This window comes from Melozone crissalis, unplaced genomic scaffold, assembly GCF_028551555.1.
Source record: "Melozone crissalis strain CALT ecotype California unplaced genomic scaffold, PUWL_Pcris_2 ptg000045l_1, whole genome shotgun sequence".
NCBI lineage: Eukaryota > Metazoa > Chordata > Aves > Passeriformes > Passerellidae > Melozone > Melozone crissalis.
Window position 1 is genome coordinate 17,970,144 of NW_026535823.1, and position 20,829 is coordinate 17,990,972.

Here is a 20,829-nt window from a genome sequence, read left to right on the forward strand (position 1 = left end):
TGGTCCAGTTTGCCTAGCCATAAATTTAAAGAAGATTACAGATTGGATTTTCAGAAGCACTTAGCGTTGCCTTAAATGGTCACATTTAAGTTAATGGTAAAATTCCTATGACTTAAATTGCAGTAAAGTTAGGTCAGTGCTGCTGAAAATCTCACTCCATCCTTTCAAACTCTGTTTAGGAGTCTAGCTCTAGGTGTGTGGTGTAAGTGACAGACTTTAGGGGCATAGTAACATTTTAGTGAAACTTCAAGGGGATTACTCAGAGCTCTTCTTTGCCTCTGTATGTATGACTAGATAAAAAGCCTAAAGCACTAATCTAGACACCTATATTAGACATTTAATTGATTCAGTTTGGGGAAATAGTTTTCCTCTTTAAAAGCAAACTTGAAAGGATGCTTTTATGTTAGATCTAAATAAAGAGAAAAGACCCATTAGGAAGTGAAAGATGCCACAAGTAAACAACATGGATGAATGTCATGGCTAGAGTTATATGGCAGCAGTATGACAGGTGAAAGTATCAATAAGGATGTAGAAGAAACTCACTGACAATAATAAAAAGACACGTTTAGCAGCCATACTTTTATTTTATGTTGCCGTCTTTTTTGATTTTTTTTATTTGGATATGTTCCTTTTTGCTGAATTTTCCACTGCCACATGCCTAATTTAGACATTATCTGTCAGGTACTTTTATCTACATATATTTTGCAAATTAGAACAACACTTGTCCAAAATAAAGAAGGTGCCTTGAGCACCTTCTGTATGAGATGGGCTGAGGGACTTGTTTTATTGGGTTTTGGTTGTTGTTGTTGTTTTTTTTGTTTTGTTTTGTTTTTTTTTTCTTGGAGAAGAGAAGGCTCTGAGGGCGCCCCACAGCCCCTTCCAGTACCTAAAGAAGGCCTACATGAGGGCTGGAGAGAGACTTTTACAAGGGCATGTAGTGATAGGACAAGGGGAAATGGCTTTATACTGAGCTTGTGGTCATGTCTAATGTGGATCACACCAAAAACTCTGGGTTTAACTTGGTACTTCCTGAATGGAAGATTCTATTCTGTCCCTTGTGTCTCTCTCCTTGATAGGCTGCCGTGTAATAAAGAGTCCAGGTCAGTCTTTCCTTCACACACTGCAAGTTTAAAATATTCTGTGAATGTAATTAATGAAACTTTATTTTTCCTTAGTATCTTAACGTGTATTATTGTATTGCAACTAAAAAGTTCACATTGGGTTCTATTGCAAAGATCAAAAAAATTATATTGGGAAACTTCAAAGCAAGAAATCCAGAGGAAATATTTTCTACTCAAGAGAATTATCACAGGTCCAGATGGCATAGTACTGAGGGGAGTTCATGAGGTTTTTTTTACCCTTAGAACACCATTCATATCTTATCTGGAATGGCTACCAGCTAAACCTCAGCCTGACTTAGACTCCTTCAAACTGCTCTGTGGCCTGCAGGAAGCATCCAAATCCAACATCCAAGTCTATTTCTGCCACTGTTTAAGCCAAACTTTTTCTCTAAATTTTTATTGCCCACTTTTTGTACTTTCCTAACTCTGAGGCTTTCCGGGATTTGCTGGGATCTCAAATATAGTTAGTAGCAAGGACTTTGTGAATGGTGATGTGTGTGGGATGCCAGATTGCTGTGAATTTCCATGGAGCTGATTGCCTGTCATTCTGCAGAAAACTGTTGATCTTCAGAAAGGACCATTCTACTTTTTGTTCTCTACAACAAAATGTATTTGATGGGACTAGAGCTTTAGGTACCTAGGAGAAACAAGAGCTTTAGGTACCTTTCAGGAAAAACTGACCTACTGGACTAGGAAACAGTGGTGTCTGTGTCACAGAACCTTTCATTATCCTGGCCAGTAATTATGCAAAAGGGGACATCTTTGACATCTATGCAATCATTTATTCCTTTTGTGCTGCTATCAAGAGACCAACTAGGGGAGGAAATTTCCTATGTGTTTCTATTTTTTTGTGTTTTCTGAGCAAGAAATTACAATGCCTAGTAAATAGAGCAGGTTCTTTATACTCATTATGGACTATTGTGTGAAAATGCTTTGCTGACTTCAGAGGAAAACCCATAAATTTGTTAGATGTGTTTTGCTAAGTGTATATTTGACCCAGAGTGAAAATTATTGCTACAAGAGATTTCTGAAGAATAAATGAGAGTTATGTTATTCCAGCTCTGAAAATTGCAATTTGGGTGGCTGTTTGATCTGACCTGTGACATAATAAATGAGCATGTACATGTTAAAATGACATAGACTCATCAGGCCAGGATGAACAACAACACAGGCTGTGCTAGTACTTGCTAAGTTTAATTTTCTTGTTTCTCCACCCCTACAGAATATTGTACACTGCTTTGTTTAGTCCTCAGCATTTATGGAATAATGATAGGTTAGTAAACCATTTTTTTTTTTTTTTTTATTGTTTAGGATGGAATTTCATGTGCTTACCAGATTAACACTTCACACAATAAAAAAAAAGAATGGGTGGTCTTTCTCTGCTTTTCTGATGTCTTGAACCTAGAGGTTTTTTTTCCTTCAGCAATCTCTAGTATAAATAGAGATAGCAGTAAATTGAGTAACAGCTGCTGAAGAACTGCTCTACTAACCATGCCAAAGGGATATTTCATATTCTTGCTGTGTTTCTTCTTTGTTCCGTTCTGCATAGTACTCATGCACTGAGATCTAGGAATGGTAGGGATCTGAGGAGTTGCTGGTGACAAGGGCATTTTCAGCCATGTGTTAAGATAGTCTTTACATTGCTGGCATGACACAAAAAGAATGTAAAAATATCTGGAAGTGATGTTATTTTGGTCTGGTTTTCATAAAACCAGAATTGCATTCTCTGCTTGAACCATTTTATCTTTATTTTATCATTTCTTATTTCTTTGGCTAATCAGAGATTTTTGTGTTTTGCAAAAGAGAAGAACTTGCAGCAATCATTATTTTGTCTTGACAACTTTTCTTTGTGAAATGGAATTATTGCCTAACAAAAAGCAGAGATTGCCCTCAACTACTATAGACTAGGACATCAGCAGTCAAATGAGGTCTTGGCATCTTGCCGTAGAACAAGCTGCCTAAAATTCTGGATAATCTCCCCCATCATCACACATCTTGTACAAGATCTTGTGATTCTTAGAGTCCCAAAAGCACAAAGAAATAGTTTGTTAAAAAATTCAAGCATGAGCATCTTATGCAGTTGTTGGGCATTAATTTTGATACCATTCAAATTGCCTTTCTGATTGCACAATAAATAGAGATTCGGAGTCAAAAATAACAAAGCCTACTTTTCCTCTTTGCAGGCATAGGTGTGTGAGAATGATTTAATTATTGAAGCCATTACTAAAGGGAGGAATTGAGGAGCTAAAAATGGGCAGATACTGCTTCTGCACCAGAAGGTATGTTTTTTAGCATTGAAATACTGCCTTTCATGTGGTGCTCAAAAATAACATTTTTTGAAGGGAAACTGACACTGTATAATTCAAATTCATGCATCTAAGCATGTCTTAAATTGTACTCCAGCAAAACAAGTATTAACTCTGTTTAATTATCCACCTAGTGGTATGAGGAACCAGGTGAAGACAAAATGCAACTCTTCTGATCAGAGAAAAAAAGATATTTGCTAACAACAGAAGGAACAGAAAGATAGTTGTAGGTTCATGATTCTGTCATAACTGATGTGTTGTGCCCCTGAAACAGGAGTTTTGGCTTCCCCAGACCATTTCCATCAGCATATCTAATTGCCTAATTCCACATCCTTCCTTTGTTGACATGAAATAAGAAGAAATCCAATATATGGGCCAAAGAAACTGCAGCTAAAATGTGGTACTCTTGACTTTTTTCAGCAGAATTTGTAAGCTAAACACCGCTAGATCAGCCTAGGGTAACTCATGGCCAGAGTTTCAGATGAATATGTACTTGCTAATCTATTGGACTTTAAGGAGACAGCTATTGTACCTCTTTGTGCAGACTGAATATGATTTGTCTGTACCACAGGAGCACAGTTAGCTTGTGGTTTACAATGAACTGTATACTGGGAATATTACAGGCTCTTGCCTTGCACATTTACCTTGTATCTAGTAGGTGACATAAACACTAAGCTACCTGCTGAATTAAATGGGGTTAGGGTTGCCTCATGGTTTATATTACTGACCACCTACCTGATGTGAAAACAGAAATCAGTAGCAGCATGAATGACTCGGCGAGCAGAGTTGCTATTAAAGCATTAATGGTCTCTATCTGCAATCCATATTACATGATGATAAGAAAAGTGAGGTTAATGAAAACAATCAATGTGAATTTCTGTGGTTTTACTAAATAAGAGTCTATTTATAGTTTCAGTGTTGAAATTGAAGTAATGTTAAGTCTTAAACTAGAACTAAGTTTTCAGTATTGGCATTACTTTCTCTGCATATTGGGCTCTTAATGCACTTGGAGTGAGTTCCAGGGATGGAAAATTTTTCAAATGAGTCAAGTGCTTTATAACATGTTGCTTTTTTATTTTTTAATGAAAGGAAATGTCTAGTTATAGCAGCAGTAAGAGCACCTATCTTGGAAGCAGCTGATATTACTTTTCTGTTTGTAATCTGCAGTTAGATGATTCTAGATTTCAGGAAAAATGCTGCAGAAATCTATTTCTTATTTAATTTCTACTGTTCTTTCGAACAGCAGTTTGCAGAATGCATCTGGGTGTACAGCTAATGACCCATGAGCAATAAGCAACTGTTTAAGTAAAATGCACTAGGAAAAAGCTTTTACCAAACAGCATTTTAATATTTTAAATAGATTTTCCATTGCAGACTCTTAGTAACTGGATTAGTTCTCTGATGTGTTCTGACAGAGCTGTTGTTAGGGATACTCCATTAACTTTGTCTGTCATCTTATTTTCCCCAGTATCCAGCATAACACCCTTATATTTCATAATTTGTATTGCTATCAGTGCTGATTTGTAAATGTGCAAATTATAATTAACAACGGCCACTACTTCTATTAAATATTAAATCATTCTTGCAGCCTATATTTTCCACAGCAGATGGAGCCCTGTGGTATGCAAATAGACTTTCCTTAAGTAGTCAGCAGTTTTTACCAAAATTTTGGCTTTAAAAATGCTTTCTTTTTTTGTTTGCTTTATGTTTTCTTTTGCATTTAGGTTAATATTTATTCACTGCAGATTCTCTTTCTCCCCATAAGAATTTCATGGACTATTACATTCTAGCACTGAGGTTTTGTTTCACTTCATTAATAGCCCCTTAATCATATAGCTTGCTTGTAAAGTACAAATGCTTGTTATTTGTACTTATGCTGCAGTATTGCATAAGAGGCATTTAGTTATATTTTAATATGTATAGCAGAAGCAAAAATGCTGGGTACACCAACATAGTTTTTAATATGAAAACCAATTTACGTGCACAGTTTTTTTCCCCCAGAATAAGCAAAAGCATTTATGGTTTTATATTGTGCCTTAAACATTCCATTAAATGTCATCAGCTGATTCAGGAAAACGTATTGCAAAATTACTAGAGAACTGTAAAATGTGTAAATGTAATGAATGTTCAGGGCATAGAAAGGATTGAAAGTCCAACATATATCAGGTAACTATAAAACAGCAAGAAACATCGATAGAACATTACATTTTTCTAATGTATAGTACCTTAAGCATGAAACTCTTATTTTTGGTGTTTACTGCTGTGCTGTTTTATTAAAGAACACTGATCCAGAGTTAACATAGCCTTTCCAATACTGAGAGGAATCTGAAAGGCAAGCAGCATCATTCAGGAAATGGTTTCACTATCCACTCCAGCAATTGCAAATTAAGATTTTCAAATGATTGACTATGAGATTGTATCCTAAATAAGGGCAACCCATTTTTTTCCCACATTTTTAAATGGACACAGGAACATGGAGCTCAAGGACATTAACTGCCACATTAACCAAAGAGTAATGAAAACTTCTCTGAATGAATATCTCAGTGAGCTGAAATGGCCTCAGCAATATAGAAATGAATTGTAACAAGTTAGGGTCTTGTCTTCCTGCTGGTTTAGTAGGAGTTGGAATTAGCATGCTAAGTGGGATCAGCAGCAGTGAACAACTGGACTGGAGTATCCTGGAATCCATGCTGTGAGTGCATATTGATAGTGTGATACCTCTCCTAACACTGAGGTACCATTTAGTCACAGATATTGATGTATATTAAACTGAAGTTGTAAGTGATGTGGAGTAGAATTCTGGGATGTTATGCCAGTTTGTCTGAGCAGGAGCAGCTCTGGACACTCAGATCCTTTATATCTATCAAGAAGGTACTTTTTAGGTATGGCAGGAGAAATTCAGATAACAGGATGGGACCTGATGTCAGCCATTTGGGAACAGCTTTATATCAGCATTGTTATAAATGTTAAGAAGAAATGTGATTTGAAGGATGTTGCTGGGACAAAAAGGGAACATAAGTTTTAAAAAGTGAGCAGCTGCTCAGTAAGGAAGCAGAGCAGGCTTGCCATAGGTGAGCTTTTGTTCAGCAACCACATTGTGACATGCAGGGGACCATGGACAAACTTTAAACCAATGGAATTACTGGGAACAGTCTGCTTGTGGCAGTCTGGAACTGCCTGTGGGTTGGCTTATGTTAATCAACTGATTTATTGTCTACAGAACCTGGGCCTGAGGGAATGGCAATTTCACCAGTAGCCTTCAGCCTGTGCTTTTCCAGAAATCTGCTTTTACATACAGAGAATAGTCTTGATGAATTTGATGTTTTATGTAAATTCTCCTGTAGAGAGAGGCTTAAGGAGGCAGAAATTGGACCACTTTATTGAAATGAAGACGGTCCATGTAGATTTAAGTATTACAGAAAGTTGAATTTCAGCAAAATTTTAACCAGAGTCAGGGTAGTATTTGATGTTATGAGTGTATTCAACAAAATATCTAAAGTGTTTTCTTGTGAAAGGAACTTCATAGGAACTTACATGAGCTTTCAAAGAATGTTTACTCCAGAAACTATTGTGCTGTGCCTAGGAAATACTTGTATCCTTGTCTTTATCTCCTTAGCACACTGACACTGCTGTTCCTCACATGCACAGCATGGAACTAATCCCTACCCTTGCTCTGAACTCCAGAACTACTGCTTGGTAATCCTGCACTCTCTGCACAGCTTTGGCCCTTGGCTTTTGGCATCAGCCCTTGCTCTTTGAGTCCACCTCTTTAGAGCAAAGACATTTACTTGCTCAGATAATTGGACACAGGGGCACTTCACATCAACTTTTTTGAAATAGGCCTGACAATTTTCATGTGTGCAGGACACCTGATAGTGATGATTTGGTGCCTCTTGGTGTAGTATATAAGTGATGAAGATGTTGGGCTGTACATAGCTGCAGTTGTCCTCCATGCTCCCCTCTGAAGCCAGAGTTCAGGTATGCAGTACCTCTGGAAATCTGATCTATAGTGGCTAGTGAAAGCATTTATAGGCAATTGAACATCTCTTAACATCAGAGCAAAAGAAGCTGTCAGAGAAGAGACCCTGCTTTCTTAAGGTTCAGAAATGCAGTTTAGTCAAAGCCATTAGACAACTCCTATTTAGAGTCAGAGGAAATGCTCTCGGTAGAAGCTAAGGGAACATGAGCATATTTCAGTCATTGACATCCCACTTAAGCTTTATTTAAAGTCTGTCTAAGGAGGTGCTAATATTTAGTCTGTGAAACTGTAGTATTTTTCACCTAGGAGTAGCTAGTTAGGAGTATTTTAATGATGTTGAACAATTTAAATGGCTATATTTCTTCATTCCTTTTCATGAAACCTTATTGTTCTCAATGTGGGAGATTTGGATGTTATAAATTCTCCAGGAAGTACTCTTTAAATACCAATTTGAGTATCTTTGAGACTTAAAAGCACTGGTGTAAGGGTAGTGCATCAATATTCTTGAAGTAATTCAGTGCTTTTGGGGGGATTAATCAGTTATGTTGGATGGGCAATCTACAATGAAAAGGAGGAGAAGCAGGACTCTTAAGCACTCATTTTCCCTGTCCCCAAGTCCTGAAGTTTTGTTCATTCTTGGCTGTACAGTTATTGGAAGAGCTTAGAAAATGCTTAGAGAAATTAGGAAAGATCTTAGCAGTTGTGGGTAGTGGTAAATGCAAGAGAAGATGGCCATTCTACATGGCCAATTCCATACCTGAGATTTGTGACCCTAAAGGATCATGTCTGCAGTCTGTCATACTGTGCCTGCACATCCTTGTCTATTCTTACTCTAATATAAGAATTTTGCTTCTCCACACAGAATGAAATAGTGGCAGTGTTTTGGCTTTCTTCTACCCTGCAAGGCAAATTCATTTGTTAATCTTCTGTCTTTAAAGTGATATGTATTGAAAAGGAGGGCAGGCTGTAGGTTTCCAGCTGTTTGTTGTGTATATGTAGGCAGTCTTGCTATATCTTTGCATGACCAAAAAAATGGGATATCTAGGGGAGAAATGTTAGTAGTACAATATTTAGAATTCTGTGACTTATAATATATGGTCTGAGATTCTGATATCCAAGGCTGAAATTTTTCTTTTAGTAATTAATAACTTACTAATACTTTAGTAGTATTAAAAGCATAGAAAATGACATAAAGGTACTATTTTAGAAGGGACAGTTTTACAGTGGTGTGGAATTTTACACCGGATAGTTGTCCAGTGAATATGAACTTTAAATTTTCACGTTTCCCTGAGAAGTAAAAAGTGAGAGTTAAATGCCTAAGCAAAATACATACATAATATCAGTCATGTAAAATGTCCTGAATAGTAGACAAACTCTTCATTGTGTTCACATGGATTAAAACTATGGGTTTGTTCTAAGTGGTAATGGTAATGGAGTGTGTTGAAGTCCAGAAGACTTTTCAAGGACAGAACCTCATTATTCCTTGCTTTGGACACACTGTTTGTAGGTTTCTAAAGTGGCCTAGATTTTGATCAGGAATTTTAAAATTTGATAATCTCAGCTCTAGTTAAAGAGCATGGTTGATGCATCTGTGGTAAATTTTATCGTACAGCGTTTTTGTTTAATTAGATTGTGAACTCTCAATGACTTCCTGAGAGTAAATTTTCATGAGAGGAGAATTAGAAAACATTAGATGAGGTAGAGGACTTGAGAATACTTGTCCAGAAGAGATTGATAAGAACATAACTGGGACAGCTGTGAGCTGTGCTTTGGAGTTGTAAATGATGCTAGTAAGTGATTTTCACTTCTGATTTTAAATAGTCTCAGAAATTGTCCTTCACCAAGGCTTCTTTGAATTAAATTTTGTTTAGTAATCAGAACCACTACATATTAAGCCCTCTGGAGTTCATTATATACAAGGAGAGGATGAGAGCTGGATTTGCTCATCTCTAAGTGGAGAAGGCCATGTAGGTATCTTATTGCTGTCTACAGCTACCTCATGGGATGATCTGAAAAAGACACCTCGTCAACAACATAGTTTCTAAGAGCCAAAATCTTGTCAGGGAGATGCAGCGACAGGAGGGGAGACAGCAGCTAAAAGTTAGGATACAAAACATTTTCATTGAATAGAAGGATTTTAATTTTTTCCCCCATGAGTGTGATCACATACTGGAACAAGTTACCCTGTTTCCTTGTGGATATTTAGATCTTGACTGAGCCCTGTCTTTTTGACTCTTGCTTTGAGCAGGGCTTGTATGAGGTGACCTTCTGTGATTTCCAACACAAATTATTCTCTGGTTCTGCTCTGTGCTATATTTGGACTTTCAAGAGAGCACATTAGTACATTCAAACCCTTTCAAGACTGTTTTGCAAATTCTCCTTCTATTATTTTAGACATGGGCCAGAATTTAGGGACCAGTTGAGGTGTGTGGGTTGTGCAGGCAGTGGTTCTGTAAATGCCCTAGAAGACAGACTTACATACTAAGGCCAAGTCTTAAGACTATCTGATAAGCTGGAGAATGGTGGAAGATGAGGGATGGAAAATGGGAGGCAGACTCTGTAAGCAACACAGACATCACTGATTCCCCTGGGTCTGGCAACCGCCTCAGAAGGAAGAGGAGCCTCAGTGACAGCTCTGTCTGGTGACAATCTGGCTATGTGAAGGAGGAAACAGGGTGCAATAGTCACAGGGATACAGTAAGCAGGCAGGAATGCCAGGAACCTTCCTGGAAGTTGTGTGGAGGGAAAGTCCTTTCTTAAAGACCCATGGGAAGAGCATTTCATTTCCTCTTAGGAGAGGATTTCCTTCCTTGTTACCAACATAGTTTCTAAGAGCCAAAATCATCTTCAGTGAGTGTTCATCTCATGTACCCAGCTGAGATAATTGGCAAACAGCTCAGCCACAAGAGGATATTATTGAAATGGGATTGATTTATATTTTAATGCTATTGGTGATGCCCAGGTCACAACTAGAATCTTCATTTTCTGCTGATGAGAAGAGACTTGGGTTATGCAGATGGTGACACCAAACTGACAGTGCAGCAAAGATGAGAGGAAAGGAAACCTGGAAATATTAGTAACAATAGGTTAGAAGTACTAGACTCAACCTCAAGTGCTAGTACTTCAACCTAGTACTAGTACCTCAATGTAGTACTTATTCAACCTCAAGAAATCAGAAGTCCAGCTCTGATGATAACTCAGCAAACTCTTCTCCAAACCTTCTCCAGCTTTATTCCAAAGCACTGTGCTAGTTTTTCAGGTCTTCTGTAGATATAGGAATGGAGATATTTACCACTAAGCTCTTTGGTAGTTCATGTGTTTTCTGTTGTTCTTTGAATTGAGGTGCTGGCCTGATTTACTCTGCTCTGCAATAGTGCCGAAGCTTTTAACTAGATAATGTGAAAATGACTGAGAAGACAGAGGCTTTGTTTCTTCCACATTGGAAGGAGAACTACAACAATGTGGTGCTGCTAGAAAGTTCTGCTGTTATGCAGAGCTCTTTCACATGCATAACTGCACTGCCATTGTTTTAAAGCTTCTGTATTTTAAACCTGTGTAATATACTTTCTAAACTGTCCAAAGTCAGTTGCACTTGTTTTTGCTGTGACTGCTTGATGCTGCTGGTATTATCAGCCAAGCAACTTGCACCATTAGCTTCCTAGAAATAGGAAGACAAAGAATAGGGTACAAATCCTGTAGGCAAATACCTTCTGATGGCAGTGTTCAAGCTGAATCCTCAGTGCTTTGCTATAACAATCAGGATTTGGCCCTACTTGTCCTTGGTATTAATCTTATCCTCTACCCACTAGGCATTACATGAGATGTAAATGATTTGGTTCCATTCATCATATTCACAAGGTATGCCTATATCTGTGAAACAGATTTTTTAAAAAAAATAGCAGAGTTCATAGTCTGTATAAAAAACGGAAAAGCATCCATGTATTAGGCCATCAAGAGTCAAAAGCATAATTTGAAATGATAAACGTATCCATTTTAAGTTACACATTACTTTGCATAGTTAATATCACTATAATTAGTCATAGTTCCTGTAATTTATTGAAAAAGATGCTCAGCCCCTCTAGTGTACTACAGTGATGAATGTTGGAAGTGCAACTTTGGAAGCAGGAATCAAGCAAAATTAGTAACAGTTGGAGAATTAACATGTAAATCAATAATATCCTTTCTCTTGCATCTTGAAAACTGAGGGCATACATCACACGCTACATAACAAAAGGGAGGGCAGAAGTTACAATTTTAACTTCTTTCACATTACTAGGTCTGGTTTTACTGCAAGAGCTGTGTAAAATAATTTCAAACGTTAGAGTAAATCTCTAGTAAATATTTAAACTATGTATAACTAGTCACAAATAAATTAAGCTGATTTTATGCATTCTTTCTAATTAGAAGGGCACAGCATTTGTTGAAACGTGATTAGTATTATTCATTAAGCAAAAAATTCTCATTTGTATCTTATTATCACTATTCTGCATAAACCAACACAATTTGTCATGAACTCCCTCATTTGCTGTATCCTCAAATAGCAGATTATGCTTATTTTTCATTTGGACAGTGGAAAATAAAGCCAGGTGTTTGGCAGCACCAGAGTGTTCAGGTGTAACTGTGCCAGTGATGGTACATTACTAGCAGCGTGGATGAAGAATGAGGCATGGAGAATCTTGGGACTGAGGTGCCTTGAGGCCCATCCCTTTTGAGTGGTCCTGCTGATGAGACAGGTGGTGTTGCATAGGACTAAAAAAAGAGAAACTTTTTTGTAAAGTCAGCCTTTCACCTTCAAGTGGAAATGCGAGGTTCTGCACTGTAATACTTGGATGTGCTCATGGCTCAAGTCTCTACGGTAGACGCTTTTGTATTAAAGTTTTCTAAAGCTGAAAAATTCTAAAGCAACAGCAGTCTGCTGCACAGAGGTCTCTGTCACTGTCAGTGAGTGTCAGTGTTTGAAAAGAATTGGCAAAATATTGCATGGGCAGTATTACGTATTTATATACATAAACATTTACATGTGACCTTGATTGTAGTATATTATGCAGGATAACTAGTTCACTGTCTGCATATTCTTCCCCTTCCTTCCTCTCATCTCTTTTTAAGCTTTGAAGAACATCTCTTTACATATGTCATATTTAATTCTGCCCTCATTCACATGCATGTAAGCCATCAGTAATACTGCTGGACTCAGTGGTGCTGAGTTGGTGCAGGATGGGGTGGAACAGTGTAGGTGGCTTTCCACATCAGCTCTCTGGGGATGTGGATTAAAAACTACATGAACCCTGAATGGGCACCGCAAGGTTTGGTTTCTTCTGACCTTGTTACTAACTGTGGTTATTTTTTTGTCTTTAAGCTGGGATTCTAGGGGCAATGTTATCCAAAGGGATATATCCACCAACAGTGTTAGGGGCAAAAAGTACTGAAAAATTGCAAGGCATTGTTACTTCTTCATTGGATAGATGAAAACATTAAAGGAATTGTCTAGGCATTAGAACTGTTTTCCCTACAGCATATTTTTCACATCTGTGGGAATTTGGTTGTCAGGCAGTGGGCTAAATTGTTTTAGGGCCTTTGATAAATACATGTAGGGATCAAGAACAGTTTTGGCTGTATAGACAGCTTAGATCTAGCTTCTTTCGATGGCAGATTGCTTGAATTTTTCACTGTTTTCTTAAGATTAGATGATCTTGAATGGCCCAGAAAGTTCTAGATGGCATAGTAAGGGGTATCCCTCCCAGTGAATGGTAGCATGAGAACCATGCTAAGACCTGTGTACTTATTCTTTACCATTCCCTTTTTTGCCTTTGGTGATAAAGTTGCTTCTTTATCAAAATGGACTCTCACAAAAATTTTACATCGAATCTGACATCTGGTCCCACATTTGAAGCAAGGAAACAATGAGACAGCCTCGTCTCTGTTATGATACATAAATCTGTTGACAGTCTTGCAAGAAGTATAACATGAAATTTTCATTCCAAGATAAAAGAAGAGGAAAGGTTATTTCCAACATAATCCAATAGCAGTGAAAAGTCCTATGCAGAGCAATAGTGAAAAGGAGGGACTTTGTGTATGGTCATGCTAAAACTATGGAAGCATAGTTCCAGACTTAAACCCCACATATTGACACTTGAAAATTCATTAATATTATATATGTTTGCCATTGCTCATGTGTATCTTGTCTGAGTTCCTATGAGTAGTTTATTCCATTTTAATTGTGAATAACAAATCCAAACTATGAATAGCTTAAATAGCTAGTAAGAGAAACAATTACATTTTCTTTCTCTCTAACATGCAATTTTAATTTTAATAATTCTATAAAAACATATCCCCCACAATGCAGGCCTGCCAGGAGGCCTGAAATCTGCAGGCTATGGCCTCTCAGGCTGTTTTCCAGTGACTCATTTTTAATTTTATAGAAGCATTATCTCTAGCTAGTAAATTAACAACAGCCTATAGTGCACACACACTGTCATCCATCTGCTTAAGGCTCTTGTCATTTGACACCAGTCTTGTATCCATAGACTTCATCTGGTATTCAAAAGCTATCAACCCTGCCTCCAAGATAGCCCACCTTCTGGCTCCAGGCTAGAGGAGTGACTCTCCATTTCCAAGTCTAATGAACGCACAGCTATTAGCAGCTTTTCCATTAAGGATGTAGTCTTCTTAGAAAACAGACAGTGCTGGAGTTACTTGGATCCAGAACTGCATGGAAGAGTGTTCCTTAGGCAGCCTGACTTTTGTCGAGCAGAATATTCAATGTTACTCCCCCTTGCAGTATGTTGGACATCAGTGTTTGTGCCACTGCATTTTGGGAAGTGGAGTGTATTAACAGATAAAATTCTTTATATTATCTTTCAAATTATGGACAGCATTTCTAGGGAGTTTTGAAAAATGCATGTAATATCAAAAAATCTCATGATTGGTATAAATCCCCCAGATGAGAGAAAGCCATGTACATTTATATATCCAACCATTGTATGGTTGGAGAGGAGCCTAGAAACTATTCTGCAGTTGCTAAATTTTGTTTTATTCCTAATTTGACTGCAAATGAGGTCATTTGTATTCTTGCAAATAATTTCTATGTGAACTGATGTCTTCTATGAAGGAGTAGTAAGGATTTAACAGATTTGTGTATCCTGGACAAACTTCAGTCATCACAGGATAGAAGTTGTTGACAACACCTACTGCTCAGTCAAGGTCAGGGAACTTAATCCAAGAGTAGTTGAAGAAAAAGGTCTTGTGTTCTAGACTCAAAGGACATAATTTTTTTAGATTTGCTTTTCCAGATTATGATAGATGTAGTTGTTATGGACAACTGAGAAGAATTGACAGTAAGCATAGGATGTTGTTGTTAGGGATGAAACGTGGGTGATACCAGCATTTGAAAAAATCCAGGAAGGCAGGAAAGGTAGTTTTTCCTGTTATTTTCCTTCGGCCCACAAGCTTGGAAAGTTCCGTTGACTTCCATTTGTTTGTGATATTTTGGTCTGATAATCTATGCAGTGAAGAATTTATCTGCCTTGATGGGCTTTGTTTTCACTGTGTACCTCACAAAAAGCCTCTTTTATTCATGTGCCGTTCCACAGGGATGTGGTGACATGGTACTTGCAAGAATTGGAGCTCTGAAAGACACGTGATCAACAGTAGTAACTTTGCTTTTGCTGACTGTGGCAAGTGCCCATACCACTGTAACACACAAATAATTATGCTTTAACTTATGATAGACCCAGAATGATATTCACATATGTCCAGCTGAGGAGTGAGGCTCAGAGAGAACCAAGAACCTTAAGAAAATCAAGCTATTGTGACCCTTGGTGTGAAAACAGTATAGCTGGATTTCTGTGGACTCCTGCTGATGACCTGTTTCATGTTTCACAAATATAAGGTCTTAACAGTCTGTCATTATTTTTCACTGAGTCATCTTTGAGAGAATCGGTCTTTAACTGGTATTTGTGAGACTTTTTTGCTTCCTTTTGAATAAAAAGGATCAGGTTGTTTTGAGGAATACGGTGACAAAAGTAATGTTAACTATATATATTACTTAATAACATTGCCAGTTACATGAACCATTTTCTTATCATTTTTATGGAGAATACAAGCAGTATCTTCAAAATACTTTTAAAAAAGATTCTTTGAAATTCTTGTATATGCATCAAATGTGAAACTGCCCTACATTAATAAAAATATGAGATTATATTTGATTATTATCTACTTGTTTTTATTTCTTTTGGGTAGTGTTTTATCAAATGTTGAACTTCAGTACATAGTGAGATAATTTAAAATAAACAGCCCCTTATGCTTAGTCTTTGTGATATGTAACGACATCATGAAATTAGAAGAGAAATGGCCGTTGATTTCTACTCTTAAAGAAAATAAGATTTGTATGTAAACAATTTAAAATAAATTGCTAATTTGCTTCCAATTATATAGAATATAAAGCATTAGTAATGGTAGCAAATTAGGCATTATTTTATTTATACATTATCAATTGGGAAAATTGGCCCTTCACCAAATGAAGTCTTCATTCTACAAGCATTTGGTCAATTCCTTACCTTTAGGCATCTAATTAATCCTCCTGAAGTCAGAGAGACAAATTCTGTGATTGTAGCTTAACAGCCATAACTGTCTGCAGGTTTGGAAGTCAAACAAACTTAAACTCAGCCTGGAAATCATGCAGGAAAAATGCCATAAGGTGCCAAAGCAACGCTGGGATTGCAGTGCACTGTGCAATATTTCCTTGCCAAATTCACTGTGAATTTTTCAGACTTGGCTTTTGGTTGTGAAGGCCAACTAGTTTTCCAGTATTCTTTTCTAGGTAACCAAGCAGGTGTTTATATCTTCATTTTACAAATGCCGGAAAGTGGTTTGCTGAAGGCTGCAAACTCAAGATCATGTTACTGGAATGACAGAGAAGCTCTTGGTTCCTCGTTCTGCATTCAGTTCACACCAAAATGCCATTCTCCAAGAAAATTTGTGGAAATGTGTACATAAATTATAATTATAAACATGTAACTTAAATATGTAGCAGTATATATGCACTGGTAGACAATGAGTATTAGAGAAATAATCACTAATCCTGTCCGATGGTGTGCAAGACTCCTTATGGTGCTTTAGACTTTGCCTTATTTATAGAATTAGAAGCTTAGTGATACATCCATTGCGTCCCTTCTGAAAAATACTCCAAAATTATACATTTGAATTGAGATACAATCCCTGAGTAAATGATATGTTTAGAGACATAGGTCAGAGATGAAGCTGTACTTGGGGTCTTACCCGTTCTCTTTCAGTAAGAGTCACGTGAGATTCACACAGACTTGGATGATAAGTGACTTGAGAGGTAGATTGTTGACCCACTCTCAAATAACTTTGTTTTCAGCGTAGATGTGCCTGTTTTCCAAGCATTCTTAGGTGTTTGGACCCATGTAAATAAAAATTTAAAGCTACATGTTTCCACCTATATCTTATCAAGCTATTTTCAGGTTTTCCTTATCAAAACCTCAAATTAGGTTCTTTGATTATGTTTGAAATGCTGCAGTAATAGGGTAGAGAACACTGAAGTAGGCCTTTTCTCCCTGAAGTGTTATCCTTGTTGTAACAGAAAATTTATGCCTTTCAATCTCTTATTTAGGATCCTTTGTGGTCCATTTCTTTGCTAGAATCTTTAATAGTTTTTGTAATCTGCAATATGTAGCTGAGGAGTGAAACAAGGCTGAGAAAACACTATTTGGAAACAATGGCTGGGTGTCCGTGATTTCTGTGATGTTCAGGACAGTATATCTGTATTTTAATCAGCTGGCTGTAAATGAAGCAGCATGCCATTGTATGATTAATGGAAAGTGCTGGGTTCAGTTATGGTAATATATGTATGTTAGAGATTTAAACTGTTGTATGTAGCTATTCAAGTTTGCTACTAACATCAGCAGCATTGCACTGAGATTGGACCAGCTGTACAACCCTCAGTGAAAGGAAACTTTTTTATAAAATAATTTTATTCAGTGGGGGTACAATGAGACACTGAAGTCAAGTGAGCATGATTTAACTTAAACACCCTGCTATGTTTCCAGTTAACCATTAAGTTGTCATTTCCATAAACCCAAATTTTTGATAGTAAAAACAATTGCTGTAGACAGAAAAGGAGTTAGTCTGTACACAGATCAGTTCAATATGCAGGAGCTCTTGATGTGTTATAAGGCAGTGGCTTCCCAGCTCTTGGGCAAAATTGCAGTTTGATCAACTGCCAATAAGTGAGATCATACTCGTATCTTTTTTATTTGTTTATTTTTAATTTGTGAGCAAAGACTGTGCTCATTAAAGTAAGGAACTCCACACTTCTTTTAGCCAAGTGTTACCATGTTCTATATAATGAATTGTGTACACTTCCATCCTTTTCAGTCATTCATCTAATTTTCCTTGGAATTGCATGAAATACTTCATTATTCAAGTATTTTTCCAATCTGTGCTATTTATATTTCTGGTACAAACCTGCATTTGATTACAGTCATATAGTAGATGCTTTGTCCTTTTTATGTGGGTATGTACTTGTTGCCCTTTTTTTGTTGTTTTGTTTTGCTTTGTTTTCACAGGTAACTTAAATGATTGACCAAGTAAATGAATTAAAGTTATTTTCTACATTTTGGGATTTATAATGACTTCAATGAATTTGAATTACTGTAGAACTTTACAGCTTTATGTTGTTTTCTGATCTTACCGTAAAGTAGAAAATATTTTCATTATCTATTATTAGCAAAATAAGTAAATTTTTTATTTGTTTCTTATTTTTTAATAGTGACACGGCCTTTGTTTTTATTTTTCTAATTTTGGTGGATTAATTATTAAGTTTCTAAGGGAAGTACTGAGAAGATATGTTCTCTGTGGCAGATAGATACCAGTGTCTTAATGCCTTGGCCACAAGGCTAAGCAATATCAGATTGCTGAGGCCTGTGACAGTTAAAATATCCAGATTGTGTCTGTGAATGTTTTCACTTTTGAAAACGTAAACTTTTAGCATTAATGCTGCCATTACCAGAATGTTGCTGGCATTGCTCCTGTGTTAGAAGATAGTTGCTAGACTCATTCCTGACATGTAACACTTCTTTTTTCCAGGGAGCTGGACTGACAAACACACAGGGCTCATTGCTGAACTACAGAAGTTGGGTAAGTTCTGTTACCTTCACTGATCTTGTGCGGCTTTCAAAATATGGACTGAGTTGATGGAGCAAACATCTGTGTAGTTGACGTTACTAGAGGAGTTTGCTTATTATACTTTGCACTGAGGTTGTTTCTATTCTTGTGTGCCTGGTAAGAGTTTGGTTTTTGATTGCTTTTTAGGCTTTTCAGATGACCTATATGGAGCTTTTTATTTTGATTTCTACTGACTAATACTGTGTTTTTTTAAGGTATTTCCTGCTTTGTCACCCTGTAAAAACATGTAAAATCCAACCTAGCTTGGAGGACTATCACAGGCACTATGAACCACCTAACACTTCACAATAAATGCAGATATAGACTAAAGAATCTGTGGAGAGTCCTGGTGTATCTTACTTCTACCTAGATGGAGAGCTAATGCTGTAGACCTGGCCTATAACAAACAGAAAGAAGAAGCCTTACAGCGGGATCATTTCTTCACCTAGTCAAACACACATTCCCCACCTTTCTGTCCTTCATCCTTCATGGTTCTTTCTCTGTGTTGAAGATGATTCTGTGCAGTGCCCCAAAAGCACTATTTTTCCCCTTAATCAATTGCCACACTTTCTACTGCCAGACAGTGCAGGAGTGTTAGTTGGGAGCTTTGGTGGACTGCCAGCTCCATTTCCTCCCCCTCCATTTGTTGTATGGAGGGGGAGGAAATTCACACAAGTACCACCCTTTCCAAGGCTTTCATCCTCTACAGAATGTATTAATAAGTCTGAAGGCAGCTGTGCTTGCTCCTGCTGTAATAATGGTAGATCCAAAAATGTAACCGTCCCTTCCCATGCCATGAGTTTCAGCCAAACTACATAATTACAGTTCCTTTAGACTCCATCAAGAAGGAAAGTTCAAGAGCAAATCAGAAAAATTTAGAAATAAGAGGAAACCAAGTGACTGTCAACTGGACTTTCATTACTCCTTATTTTTAACAATAATGAAATTGCAAAGAATTAGGTTGAATACTTAAAACCCCCATGGAAGATGTTATGCGCTGCATATGTTGTTGAGTTAATGTGAAATACCTGTTTAAATCAGCTTTTTCTGTAGTTTCCTTGTCATAAGTCTTAATGTCAGCAACATCTGCAATGGAATTGCAATGCAAATCAGTGCAGATTATCACCAGTTAATAAAGATTCAAAAGCATACTTTAGGTAGCACAATTTCTTCAGTTTATTTCTATGGTTAATCTACTCATATGTTTTCAATAAAACCTTACATTAAACACAAAAGGTACGTACAGCATGATATGTGAATGATTTTGATTTTGGTATAGCATTTGGTTGTCGAAGACTAAATCCTACAGTTTGGTCTCCTCTTCTGATCTGAACTCCAAGTATTCTTTGCTTATTTAGCAGTGCTCTAAAGAAGAATTTGAACTCTCATTTTGACACAGATCTTGCAAGAGATGTACTCTTAACTTTATCTGCATCCCTAAAATCAACAAGGAAAATGGGAAATGTTTCAATTCAGAGGATCATTCCTTAAGCATTATTCTCAGACAGAGTGGACATAATGGGGGAATCTTTCCTCTTAACTGCGTCATTTTATGTCATGAAAAAGCAAAATTTCAATAATTTCAACTGCAAGTTTTTGGATGTACTACCGCCTCACTAAGCATGAATTGTAGTTTTCAGAACAATCTCAGAGATGTCCAGAAATCAAAAGAGAAGAAAAGGAAACCATATTCCCCAGCCCCAGAGGCAATTTTGAAAATACAATTCTAGTTATTATTGGCTCTTATTATCTATACAAGGCTTCTGCCTTACCTTTGTTACCACAAGAAATACTTTCTATGGGAGTACTGTTTCTGAAGATATTTGTCCCTGATTGATTGCCTTTGAGATGGTGACACTTCTCATTTTATGGAAATATTACTGTGCTTTGAACACGGAGCTTCAGAAGAGCCTCAGAGGTGAACAAAGAGCTGTTTAGGACCCCAAGAGCAGTGCTACAAGTTAGGTAGTGTTTAAATGGGGGAAGGATGGCCTGTCCCAGTCTGTCCAAGAGTTCCCCACGAGGCTGTTAGCTTTGTTTAGTCCTGATTTACAGATCAGCATTTGCTGTCACTCCTGCAGCCATGGTAGAAACAGGCCTAGCAGTTTAACCTTTAGTTAGCACCAGCTTTTTTTCTTTGTGAGCTCTTGGAGCAGTCTCACAGTAAGTGCAAACACTTTGACTGAATATTGCAGAGACAAACAACCTGCTGATTTCAGGGAAGTGCTTTTAGGATCAG

At 37.2% G+C, this 20,829-nt stretch overlaps 1 long non-coding RNA gene across 1 annotated transcript in view; it reads left to right on the top strand.

The window, feature by feature from the left end:
• LOC128943346 (uncharacterized) overlaps positions 1 to 20,829 on the top strand; it is a 415,897-nt gene that overhangs the window by 96,044 nt on the left and 299,024 nt on the right. Inside the window, exons 3-4 of the long non-coding RNA XR_008483692.1 lie at positions 3,305 to 3,400; positions 18,513 to 18,563. This is a non-coding gene — a long non-coding RNA (uncharacterized LOC128943346). The remainder of the gene's footprint in view (positions 1 to 3,304; positions 3,401 to 18,512; positions 18,564 to 20,829) is intronic.